The sequence below is a fragment of the Vipera berus genome (genome assembly GCF_964194415.1).
Source record: "Vipera berus genome assembly, chromosome: 6".
In the NCBI taxonomy this organism is placed as follows: Eukaryota; Metazoa; Chordata; class Lepidosauria; order Squamata; family Viperidae; genus Vipera; species Vipera berus.
In genome coordinates this window covers 69757840-69770973 of record NC_138208.1, presented here as the reverse complement: position 1 = coordinate 69770973, position 13134 = coordinate 69757840, and positions in this window count along the sequence as shown.

The following is a 13134-nucleotide window of genomic DNA, read 5'->3' as shown; positions in this document are numbered from 1 at the left end:
ATAAATAAATAAATAAATAAATAAATAAATAAATAAATAAATAAATAAATAGATAGATAGATAGATAGATAGCAATGGAAAAAAGTAAATGCTGGAATGTTATGTACACGATCTAGAAGCTTGTAAGCCGCCCTGAGTCTTCGGAGAAGGGCGGGATATAAATGGAATTAAAATAAAAATAAAATAAAAAATAAACTGGTGAAGAAATTGTGGATTTAAATCTAATGAGACTCTTTTACTAGTTGCCAAAAGTACAATTAATAATAACCTATACAAAGTTTACTTGTAGTAAATAAACTCTCTTTTAGAAAACCTTGTTAACTGGAGTTATATTTATATAACAGGCTTTTTGTACATTATTGCAGTGGCGTAGCGTGGGGGGTGCAGGGGGGGCCGGCCGCACCGGGCGCAACATCTGGGGGGGCGCCCATTAAGCTCGCCGGAGGGGGACGATTCTGCTTCACCGAGGGTCGGAGGAGCGAGCGAGTGGGCGGAGCATAGAAAGCAACCGCATTTGCTGCGCCCAGCCAGAGCGGGATCCCGTCCTCTCGCGGCTGCGGATCGCCTCCTTTCTCGGGTGGGGGTGGGGAGGCTTGGCGGCGTCTCGCCTCCCTCTCTTTCTCCCGCCGCGGCTCTCCTCCGCTTGGCTCTCAACCTGCAAGCCTGGCCCCCCCCGACCCAGCTCCCGCCCCCATCTCCTTTCCCGGAGGTAAAGGTAAAGATGAGATCCCCCCATCTCTCTTAGATTCAGAAGACCCGGTTGCTGAAGTCGTGAACTCGCCGGGTCGCGCCCGTCTTCACGGGGCCTGAATGAAGGCGTCGGTGTTAAATCTAAATAACCAATCCATCACCCTCCATTTAAGCAAGAGGAACGGATAGGCGGTTCTCAAAATCACTCGGCGGCTGCCCCTGATCTTGAACTTCCTCTTAACCAAGACAAACGGGAGCTCCCAGGTTGAGAATTCGGAGGAGCTTCCCCTCGGCCGTGGAAGTTCACTTTTGAGACAGCCGCTATCTTTGGGCAATTGGTTTCACTGGGTTTCTATTGTGGGGTAAGGAGGGGGAGGGGGGCAATGTACCTTGTCCGGAAGGTATTGAGGAGAGGAGGAAGGTGACTGGAGAGGGACGGAAGTCCAGGTAGCGCCAAGTTCCTGAAATCTCTGCCAGAAAAGGAAGGAAGAGAACGGCGCTTGTCCTAGTCCTAGTTGGGAAGAGGAATCTGCCTGAAATTGACTAGTCAACGGGACTTCAGAGTTTTCCCTTTGGGGGGTAGGTCCGAGAAATTGACAAGACCCACTCTCGAATCCGTGTTGAATTTAATAAGGTCACTTTATAGTCCAATCCCCTCCATGCTGAGAAGTAGCCGAAGCAAGTTCCGTGAGATTCATTCCCAGGTAAGCAGAGACTTCCCAGTACGTTCGACTACAGCATCCCTCATCCTTGATTGACCCTGGCGAATTGGTGATGACTGGGACTTGAAATCCAGGACATCGAGCGAGCCCGGGTTGGGAGGGGAAAGGGGGAGGAAGGGGGTAGCCTGGACTGTGGGTCTGCAGGAGGCAACAATCTGGAATATGGACAATTTGGAATAACCTTGGGAAGCTGAGGCATTGTAAGTTGGAAGTCATTGTTTGTTGCCTAACATGTTGGGTCACCCCACACCACATGCTAAGCCATAAACCGTGGTTGGTATCCAGGGTTTAGGACAAGATGGAGAAAACTAGCCAATTGTGGGATCATAAATCTTGATGAAGCCCATCATCGCTCCATGTGATGTATGCACTCAATCTACAAACGTAGTCCAAGCCTATTCACATCTGTTGTAAGGTCATTCTCTTGTGGGGTTTATCTTGACATCCACTAAGAGTGGAACAAACATGCCCCATTAACCATTTTCAACGCCATGTCCTCTCTTTGTCTCATCCTAAATCACAGCTGAGGCACCTTAAAGTTGCCTTGTTTCAGTTTTAAACTAGCATTTTCCCTCTTCTCCAGAGACCCTTTTTTGCCTTGAACCTAACTCAAGGGTAGGCAACCTTGGCTCTTTTATGACTCATGGACTTCAACTCCCAGAATTCCTGAGCTAGTGGAAGAGACTCGAGTGCTAAAATCCACGGGTTAGGGGGCACAAATTACTTGCCTTGCCCCGGGTGCTGACAACCCACGCTACGCCACTGCATTATTGTTTTTATTGTTTTCCATTGCCTTTTGTGATTGCTTTTATTGACTGTGTTGACTGCTTATAGACCTTATATATAAAGAGTTTATAATTTACATGACTAAAATATATCCACAAGTGGAACCAAACCACAACTAAGTTTGTGAGAAATTTCAGTGCTTCTTACATTAAAAATAATTTCTCCAAGAAATTATGAGAAATGAGGGAAATGGCCATCTGTTTTCCCAAAGACACAAACACACAAATTGAAGGCAAACTAAAGGCTAACTATCATAGTTTGCTTAGAAACTAAGGTTATTCAGTATAGTAGAATAGTAAAATATTCAGGGGAGATTAAAAATACTTTTCTGCATGCTATGATTATCTAGACCCGTACCAATCGGGTTTCAGGCCCGGACACAGCACGGAGACGGCATTGGTCGCTCTGATGAATGATCTCTGGCGGGCTCGGGACAGGGGTCATTCCTCTGTCCTGGTCCTATTAGACCTCTCTGCGGCTTTTGATACCATCGACCATGGTATCTTACTTCGGCGTCTCAGGAGATTGGGAGTGGGAGGCAGTGTTCTTCAGTGGTTCTCCTCCTACCTTCTGGAACGTTCACAGTGGGTGTTGGCGGGTGACCAGAGATCGACCCCGAGGCCTCTCATTTATGGAGTTCCTCAGGGGTCGGTCCTCTCACCTCTCCTGTTTAACATCTATATGAAGCCGCTAGGTGAGATCATCCGTGGTTTTGGAGTGGGTTATCATCAGTATGCTGATGACACCCAGCTTTTCATCTCGACCCCAAACCACATCAGTGATGCCCTCGACGTGATGTCCCGTTGCCTGGAAGCGGTCCGGGAATGGATGGGGAGGAACAGGCTTCAACTCAACCCGGACAAGACTGAATGGCTGTACATACCGGCATGTCAGGATATTCAGATTATTCCATCTCTTAATATCGGGGGCGAGTTATTACCCCCCGTAGATAAGACTCGCAATCTGGGTGTCCTCTTAGATTCACAGCTCTTCTTAGAAGATCATATAGGAGCTGTGACTAGAGGGGCCTTCGCCCAGGTTCGTCTGGTGCGCCAGCTGCGACCCTATCTGGACCTGGATGCCTTGCGTACAGTCACCCATGCACTTGTGACCTCTCGTCTTGACTACTGCAACGCTCTTTACATGGGGCTGCCCTTGAGAACCACTCGGAAGCTTCAGCTGGTGAAGAGTGCAGCTGCACGAGTGCTTTTGGGGGTCTCCCGATACTCCCATATTACACCTCTGCTCCGTGAGCTGCACTGGCTTCCAGTTGCCTTCTGGGTGAAATTCAAGGTGCTAGTGATGACATACAAAGCCCTACATAGCATGGGTCCGGATTACCTACGGGAGCACCTACTGCCAGCGTCAACATCCCTCCATCCTGTGCGCTCCCACAGAGAGGGCCTCCTCAGGGTGCCACTGGTCAGAGAATGTCGGCTGGTGACCCCCAGGGGGAGAGCATTCTCGGTGTGTGCGCCAATCCTTTGTAACCGCTTACCAGCTGAAATCCGGATGGCCCCCGACCTTCGCTCCTTCCGGCGTGATCTAAAAACTTATCTATTCCAACAAGCCGGCCTGGCCTGATGGATTTGGGTTTTAAAATTTTCTCACTTTATTGCTTTATTGTATTCTTACTTTATTGCTCTGTACACCGCCCTGAGTCCTCCGGGAGAAGGGCGGTATATAAAACAAACAAACAAAAAAATAAATAAATAAATAAATATAGCTAAGGTATCAATTGCTACAGCAAGATTGATAGAGGATAAAGTTATCCTGAATGGATGGAGTCACTGAAGCAGTAGGCATGAGCTTAAATGGGCTCCAGAAGATGGTAGAGGACAGGAAGGCCTGGAGGAACATTGTACATAGGGTCACGATGGGTCGGACACGACTTCGCAGCTAACAACAACAAAGTTATCCATAGCTACCAGTCTTAGCAGTAATATATAATTTACAAGAACAAGTACCTATGTTGGCATAACAGTGAAAAATTACTTATCTAACTTACAGGCTTCCAGTAAAAATCTGAATGGTTAGTAGATAAAACAAAACTGAATACAGTATACTATTGGTTATGAATAGTAGCCACTTGTCTTTCTTGTCCTCCAAATTTCTCCTCAATAATGTTTGCCAGGTCTATAAATGAAGGAAGCAAATATGAAGAATTTACTGTCCAAGCTTCCAGTTAAGGTAGGTAAAAAAATAGGGTTTTTTCCCTCTCTCCTCTGTTTCCTGCTTCTGTCAAACTATGAATCAATACTAGCTAGAAAACAGATGATATATTTTAGTGAATCTTCCCTTCCCTTTTAACTAAATGGGAAACAAGCCAATGGGAAACAATTCCAAGTATTTAAATTCTTCTGAAAATGTTTTCTGGAAAAATAAAAGGAGAGCATTTCAGGCAAATGATGCAGGTTATGAGATAGTGGAACAATCATTACCCTTACACTGAATCCTGGAAAACATAAGCACAGGAGTTTACAGGCTAAAGTTTTAGAAATGGGCATTAAACTGAGAAGTACCAGATGAAAATAATTTAGATCAAGGGTTTCAAACTGCTGGCCCGTGGGCCGGTTGCATTATATTGAGGCCGCACTCACCCCAGCTCCGGCAATGCAAAAAAGGTCACGATACATCATGACACATCACATGGAGAGTTTGACACCCGTGATTTAGACTTATAAAATTAAAAATAGCCACCACAGTCTCTTAGAATTACTGAAGCAGAACTGAGAGAGATTTGAAGGAAGCATGACTTTTGGGTTTATTTACAGAGAACGTCCAGATTATAAGGCCTATTCTTGTATTCCAAGAGCTGAACCGAATGATATGGGTGTTATGAAGAAATTTCTTGAAGCTGCTTTTGTGTGATGTTTGCTTCATCAACTCTTTGCTGTTTTTTAGGTTACTCCAAGCCAGATTTGCCTTCATATGACTGCGAGCCAGAACTGCAGCAATGGGAGAGAAAAAAATCAGCATGTGAGTTCACACCAAACAGTTTCTCCCTGTTAGACCAAAGCAAGTTGGTCTGAATCCATGGTAAAACAGATAGAAATGGTCACCCCAAATATTTGAAGACCTCCACAACAAGCTGCTTTGGGATTGTGTATGTATCAGATTATGGAAGATTTCTCTCTCTTTTTAGGATGGCAGCCTCCATTCAACAGCTTTAGAGACAATCCTTTAATCTGTGTCAAAATGCCAGTTATCCTTAGATGCCACCCAGATTTGAATGATTTAGAGAGACAAAAACTCCCCACAAAATAGGAACCATCCTTTGACTTGGGCTGCTTTTCACTGGAGAGCCCCCTCCTTTCTTTTACTGAAGCTCCTGCATCTCTCTATCAGCCATGGCAAGTGCCAATCAAACCTAGTGTTGCCAAGTTTTTTGGGAGGAAATAAAAGGGGGGGGGAATTTATGACAATCACTGAAGGAAAACAGATCCACTATCAGTGTGTGGTCTAGGATAGGAGGCTGAACAAGGGGGAAGATCAGGAATTGAGAGGAAAAGCTCTATTTCCCCCTTTCACTTCTAATCTCTGACTGTCTCTCCCCCCCACTCCAACATTTACCTTTTTATACATTTTAATCTCTCAGTCGTTCCAAATGATCCTAAACAAATTGTAGGTCAACTTGGATTAACTTCTTTATTCTCTGTAGTTAGGACAATTATTCCTACTTTTTAACATCTTCAGCAACAGCAGCTGAATGTCAGAAAAGATCCAGGAAATGTCTGTGGTATTCTGAGTAAAGATTAGAGCCTCAACACAAAGCAGAACTATATTTGGGGGTGGGGGGAAGGAGATGAGAGACTAGGACAAGAATGAAAGCTAACCAAGATTCTATAAAGACAATCCCTATCAACTTTGACCTTTGGACAAGTCTGTGTTCAAGAGGATGTTGAAAGTGGTGGGTATACAATAAGTGTCAAATTTGGTGGCAAATTCATCCAACTCCCTATAATCCTGCTTTCAGTCTCATTGTGCAGTGAAATAAACTTTGAGAGAAGAACATTCAGACTAAAGCAGTGTTCCTTAAACTCTGCAAATTTAAGATGTGTGGACCTCAACTCTCCGAATTAACCCAGGCTACAGAATTCTGAGATTTAAAAGGGCACACATCCTATAACTGCAGAGTTTGAGAAAAACTGGACAAAAACTTTGGAGGGAAATAACATTTTCTAGAGCCACATTTTGCATTCACTTTTAGGGGTTTTTTTAATAGCGCAATTCGGGATTTTTAGAGATAAGCAGACAAGAATGGACTCCCGTGTAATCTTTAATTCAGTATATCTCATCACCAAGTATTCTTTGCTTGTAAATACTCAGGTCAGTGCTGCCTAAACATTTTGCTTCTTTATCCAAAACCGCTTATCAGAAAATCCTTTTTTCAACGCCCCTTTTGTGATTGAGTAATGGGTTCATATGTTGCTACCCAAAGAAAAACCACTTTTATCCAATTTTGGGTAATCCATCCAGGTTTGGGAAGCAGTGACTTAGGTAAATGAATGAAAAGTTTCTAGTTGAAATTGCTATTGTCTTTCAAAGGTTTCTGTAGAATTTTCCCTCCAAGTTTAAAGTTGATGATGGGGTAGGTATGTGATAAAATCCAGTATCAAATCCCCTCTCATACTGCCATAAACCAAGGCCAGGAAAATTTAGTCAGTCACTGAATGTTGCATAAAGGGCAGTAAAATCCATTCCTCATTTGCTTCCCTCCTGATACCTTACTTCCAGTTGCTTGTTTGGATTTGCTCTGATATGTAGAGGCAGTCACGTCCATCACTGAAACTATACCATAGGATTCCTTGGCAGATGCTAACTACAGTTAAGCAGTTCAGGATATGCTTCACAAACAATGTCTCTGCCCCAAACCCTAGCACAGATATCTTCATGGGAGAGACAGGTGAAGAAATGTGCATCGCTAGAAGGATTTTGTGTCATAATGTCATTGAGTGCATATTGTCACTTTTTTCCATAATAATAGTTTGTGAAACTTAATATAATAGCTACTTTCAGTTAATATGAAACAGCTTCTTCCTGTTCCTGTTAAAATGGTTGAATGTGTATTCCAGTGTAAATTGCAGGTTTTAAGTTGGAGGTATTTCAAAAGCCACTACCAGTATCATTCAGAAAGAAACTGTTTCAACTTTTCCATTCATGTTTAATTATTCAATCTGATATGAGTTTCTCCCACATAAAACGACATCAGTGTCATTCTTCTTCCCAGTTGTTGACATGTTGGAGGCACTGGAGAAATGGAGGGCAGTTTTAAGGGGTGGAGGGAGGTTCAAGGAAGTCAAAGGCAGAGAGGGTGAGTTCATGTCAAACTCAGAAGACTTTTTTATGTTTGACTTTCAGCATCACTCAGATTAGTTTTAAACTAATCCAATTAAAGTTTAGTAAGTCAGTTCTTAAATTCTCTTTTTAAAAGGCCCTGTTCCCTAAGCCAAGAGAATAAAAACAGAATACCCTATGTTCACAAAACATCTCTGGAGCAGAAAGGTTAATTGTCATGACCTTGAGATACCAAGGTTCACTATTTCAATCAAATATAAGGAAATCAAGGCATTGTCTCTGTAACTTAACACCGTCTGTAACCTTTTCAGACTATACACTTAAAAAACAAATATATGCATTATTTTTTTTTAAAAAAAGCTTTTAACTCAGGTGTAGAGAAAGACACAGGTGATTGTAAATCCTGAAGAAACATCTGTTGCAAAACCAAATGAAGGGGGAGAGAAATGGAGAGGGAGGCAAAAAAGTAAAATAATATTTAATGTGCCATCAACAGACTTAGTCATGCGGTAAAGCATAAAGCTCTTTTTAATCATTCAAATAGAAATTTAATATCTTTGAATCTGCTAAGCAATGCAAGTTCTCCAAGCAACCAGAAACATGAAGCTTTAGGTATTTGTTCTGCTTTTATTGCTACTGAATGAAGCTTGAAATCACCAGCAGATGAAGGCTAGTCTTAGTTTTGTAGTTGATTGCTCATTATGTAGATGTGTTTTAAAAACAATCACAGTTCACAAATGATTATAGCATCTCAAGGAAAAAGGGAATTCACTCTTGGTTCAAGAACCGTCTCATCTCCCTTAGGACCTAAAACATTCCGATCATTTTCAGAACAGCAATTTTATTATATTTTGGGTAGACTATTTTGTATGGATGGATGTTGGGAATTGGAGATGGATCCAGTTAGACTTTGGAATTAGACAAGGAAAGCAATTAGATGAAAGTTGGAATATCAAAGCTTAAAGAGAAAGGAATTTTGGATGGGGATAGGAAAATTACCTGGAGGAATAAAAAAGATAGCAAAAAACACTTCAAAGGAAACAAGGCTATGTCCGCTAGACCTATATGCAGAGAGCTAGTTTGGCCTAATTAGTTAAGATGCTGGCCTAGGAACCAGGAGACTGTGAGTTCTAGTCCCACCTTAGTTCTAGTCCCACTTTAGGCATGAAAAACAGCTGGGTGACTTTGGGCCAGTCACTCTCTCTCAGCCCACTCCACCTCACAGGATTGTTGTTATTGTGGGGAAAATAGAAGAAGGAAGGAGTATTAGATATCTTTGTTGCCTTGAATTAGGACCAGCCGCTTCTCAGCCCTAGGAAGGAGGCAATAGCAAGCCATTCACGCTAAATTGCCAAGAAAATTTCAGGGACTTGTCTAGACAGGGATTTAAAGGCCTAAATAAATCACTTCAACTGACAGGTCTTGAAACAGTGTAAAATAATAATACATTTTTCCCAAATGTATTTCCCCAATACATTTTAATTGTTGAATAATTAAAACTCCAATTACCCTGTTTTTGTGGAGGATAAAGCTTGGAGAAATAGGAGGGTTTTCTTTTCCTTGCAGGATTTTGTATCATAGAGAATTCTGTACAAATGATTTTTCATTTGTCATGTTCAATTTCATTCAGAAAATTGCAAGTTTTCTCTTAGCCAATGGGTCAAGTGTTCCTTTCCTTTCTAGTTTCCAGATTCCCTTCTCTTCCACGTGGGAAGAAAGCCACAATAGGCTGACAGTAATTTGAAAGTGGGACATGATCTCATATTCCCTTGTTCATGGTTTTACCCAGTCCAGTTTCTGCCTCTTAGTACCCTAGAAGCTGACATACTGGAACTATTTTTCATCAATTTCTATACAGTTGTTTGATCTGGAATAAAAGAACTTTTTTTAAAAGAGAAAGGCCATTTAAAAATTAATCCAAATGGTTGGACCACATTGTGTCTGTATTTTTTGTAACTTTGCTTCAGTGTACTGGATTTGGTTACCCCAAGCCACTTTTTTGCATTATCCAACAAAGGAAACGGGAGAAATTCTGCATTAGCTGCCTAGCATATAAATAGAAATGAGGTTAGTTAATACCAGGATTTGCCCTTTGCTTGCCAACACTCAATTTTTCCTGTGATGTCAGGAAATCCAGGCAGAATTCAAGCTTCTCTTTACCAGCAAATGGATTAACTTTAAGTGTGTTGCAGATGACAAATGATGACCCATTCACCAGAAATAGGGATGAGCCAGCTTGTTCATGGAAACAAGAATAGGCAGCTCCCTTATTCCAGCTCTCATTTTTGCAGCACCATCTATTAATAAAAAGATTCACAGCACCATCTATTAATAAAAAGATTCACAGCACCATCTATTAATACAAAGATTCACAGCTAGACTGGAGAACAGTTTGATTACCTGAACAATACTAATATTCTGTGCTTGTCATAAAACTCAAAGAATGCATGTATCACATGCAAGGCATAAAAAATAATTCTTTTAATATGAATAGCTTACCATTGTACTATTTCTCTCTCGATCACCTATTTCATGGCTTGAATTGCTATCTGATGGCTTGCTTTCTTTTGGAAAGCAGGTGCAAGTTGAAACAGGAAGTCTGCCAGTGAAAATGATAAATTGCCTTTCGATGTTGAGGACTGACGATGAACATGAATGCAATGCAACGCGGAATTAAAATGATCTTTGCATCATAAATTAATAGGAGAAAGAAATAATTTCAACCATGTAAAACAGGGGGGAAATCAAAGCAACACAAAAGCCCAGTTTCCCCCCAAATAAAAAAAAGTCCTGTATTATGTTGAAATCTTATAATTAACTTCTTTTCAGACTTTCTCTAGAAATTAATGTATAAGATTTGCCTACGTAGCTTGGGCTTTGTCCAAAATTTTCTTCTAAACTTCTAAACATCCTCTTTTCATATCAGCACAACTGAAAAATATAGGCAGAAATGAAAAAGCAACGATGCTTTCCCACAGAAGTATTTCAATAAATACAAGTTTGTGTTATTTGTGCATCCTTTTATACTGCAATATAGTATAAAAATGTTACCTGGAATTATATGCTTATGAATGACTTTCTTTGTATTTAATGCGATTGTCATTTTGCAATATTCAACTCTTTTTTATATACAAGTTTTATTGATTTTTTATTATTTACATATATATGTATTTGTGAAGCAACACGGTGGTTGGGTAGTCAAAATAACAAATAACAAGTTGTAAATAGTTCAGGTTGCATCAACAGGGATTCCCTCTCTGGTTTCCTTAATTATCACATAGTCCCAAATAGTCAAGTTAATACATTTCTAGTTGTAACCTAGTCAATTAACAAAATTTTCAATATATTTTCACTAATACATATCAATATCCTGTTTTTAAAGTTTATCTAATTGCAATAGAGTATTCTAGAATAGCCTATAATGTATGAAAGAAAGCTTAATTTTTGGGTAACCCACAACTATTTCAATAAAGAATAATTCTCTTGCCTACAAAACTTACATTGTTCATTACAAAACATTCTTATGTTTTACCATTAAAATCTAGTTTTCATCTTAACAAATCACCAATTATTAGAAAGATATTTTTTGTCTTAACCATTCAACAATTATTAAAATACTATCTTTTGTATATAAAATTCTAGATTCTATAATATAGTTCAAAAGTAACAACTAATATATTCTATAAGTCGTCTTAACCATACATCAGTTGTTAAAATACTATCTTTTGATATATCATTCCAAATTCTATAATATAGTTCAGAATTATATTCTAAAAGCTTAGTTTTCCCTTACAGATCTAAAACCTAAATGTAAAATCAGTTATATTTTTAAGAGATTCCCCTTAATCCATTGAAAGGTATTTTTATAGTCTATCTTTAGGAATCCCCCCCCAAAAAAAACAAGTTCAGTTTTTTAAATCTAACTCTTGCCTTCCTTTTGTGCCAATCAGGCTTCCCTTTTGGCATCTTTAAATTCTCAAATGTATCTCCCTTTCTTCCTATACTCCTTATTTGAATCCAGCGAGAGTATCCAAATGTCAGTTTTGCAAAGAAAGTGTCCCCTTTGTAACCATTGAAGTTTTGCTTTAAAGAATCAGTTTTTGATGATTGATGTAATATAGTTGTCATTAAATCAGGCACATCTTTTTCTTCTTCCAATTCCATCTGGATTAGGCAGAAAGTAGTAGCTGGTGTGATGGTTGTCATTTGATTAGTTGCATTCTCAATAAAGTATTTTTGAAGGCCTTTAATGTCTTCACTCTTAATATTTCCTTCTTCAGGTGCTATTGCTTTTTGAGTTGTAAGTTTTGTAGTTGACACTGAAGTTTGGACTTTTAAGATTCTCTGTAGGTTGCATTTGTTGTTCTTTGAAATCTCCTATTTTAGTGTTAGTTACCACTTCTTCTATTTGCTCTTGGATTATTATTTCCTCATTTAAGGTCAGAATTTGATTTGGTGGATTTAAGTTGTCAGATTTTTCTTGCAGTTTGGCTTTAATTTGCTCTGTCATTGCCAAAATCATGTCCAGTATCAGTTTATAATCAAGTGGTGGGATATATTCATCCATTTCGTTGTTTGCAGATAAATCTTCCATGGAGGCTATTTTAATAATAGTCAAAGATTATCCACTTCCAAGAGTTGTTTTCAATGCCAGGTGTTCCCACACTTATCTTTCAAAGTAATGTCAAGGACAGCTCTGTTATTCAGTCAGCTGTCACAACAGGAGAACAGTTTACTTGCTGTACCAAGTTTTGCCACAAGATGTCATCAATAGCATATAAAATGCAATGTAAAAATTTTCTTTTCCCCCCAAATTAATATAAAACTTTTGTAGCATTAGTACATTTTTTTTCTTTAATTCACAGCTTAGAGAGGAAATAGGGTAGTAGATCCCCACCAAAAATAGGAGCTTTTTAGTAAATACAAATAAAATTACTTAATTTCTTTCCTGAATTACTTAAATTTCTTTAAGGCTTTAAGGCTTTAAAATTTGTTCCCAGAGTAGATATTCACCATTTTTTCAAAAAGTGGGGAAAGAAATTTTCAGGAAAGTCCCACAGGAAAACAGTTAAGAGAGTAAGAAAGGTAAAGTCTCACCCAGGTCCTCCAGATTGCTTCTCAGTGCTAGGTAGTGTTTTTGGCTTTCAGCAGGGAGCGGCTTAATGATTGGCCATCTTTATGGCCAGTCTCTTTTTCTTCAGGCCAAAGGAGTTGTCCCGGATTCAAGCGGAGGGCTACCGCCCTTCCACAATTACAGGGAAGGCCTCCTCTCGGTAGTCGCCCCTCCAGGGCGATTTTTGACCCTTTTCAGGGTCCTCCAAAAAAGAAAGAACGAACGGCAGGAAGCGGACTGTTCTTGTGCGTCCAGAAGCGCCACGCACACAAACCGGAAGTCTGCAATATTCAACTCTTGATCCCATCTGCAGGATTTTGATGATATTGTTTCCTAAATATAAAATGTTGGTCAAAGTCATTAGCATTCCAGGATATATTAGTACTTTCATAATGTTGTTCTGTGGAGCTATTTCACATTCCCTCCCATCATAAAGAAGAGACGGTATGCTTATTTCTTGAAGAACTCCTGCAAGAAAGTATGATCTTAGCACACATTCTTTAGACACCTTACTCCATGTGTAAA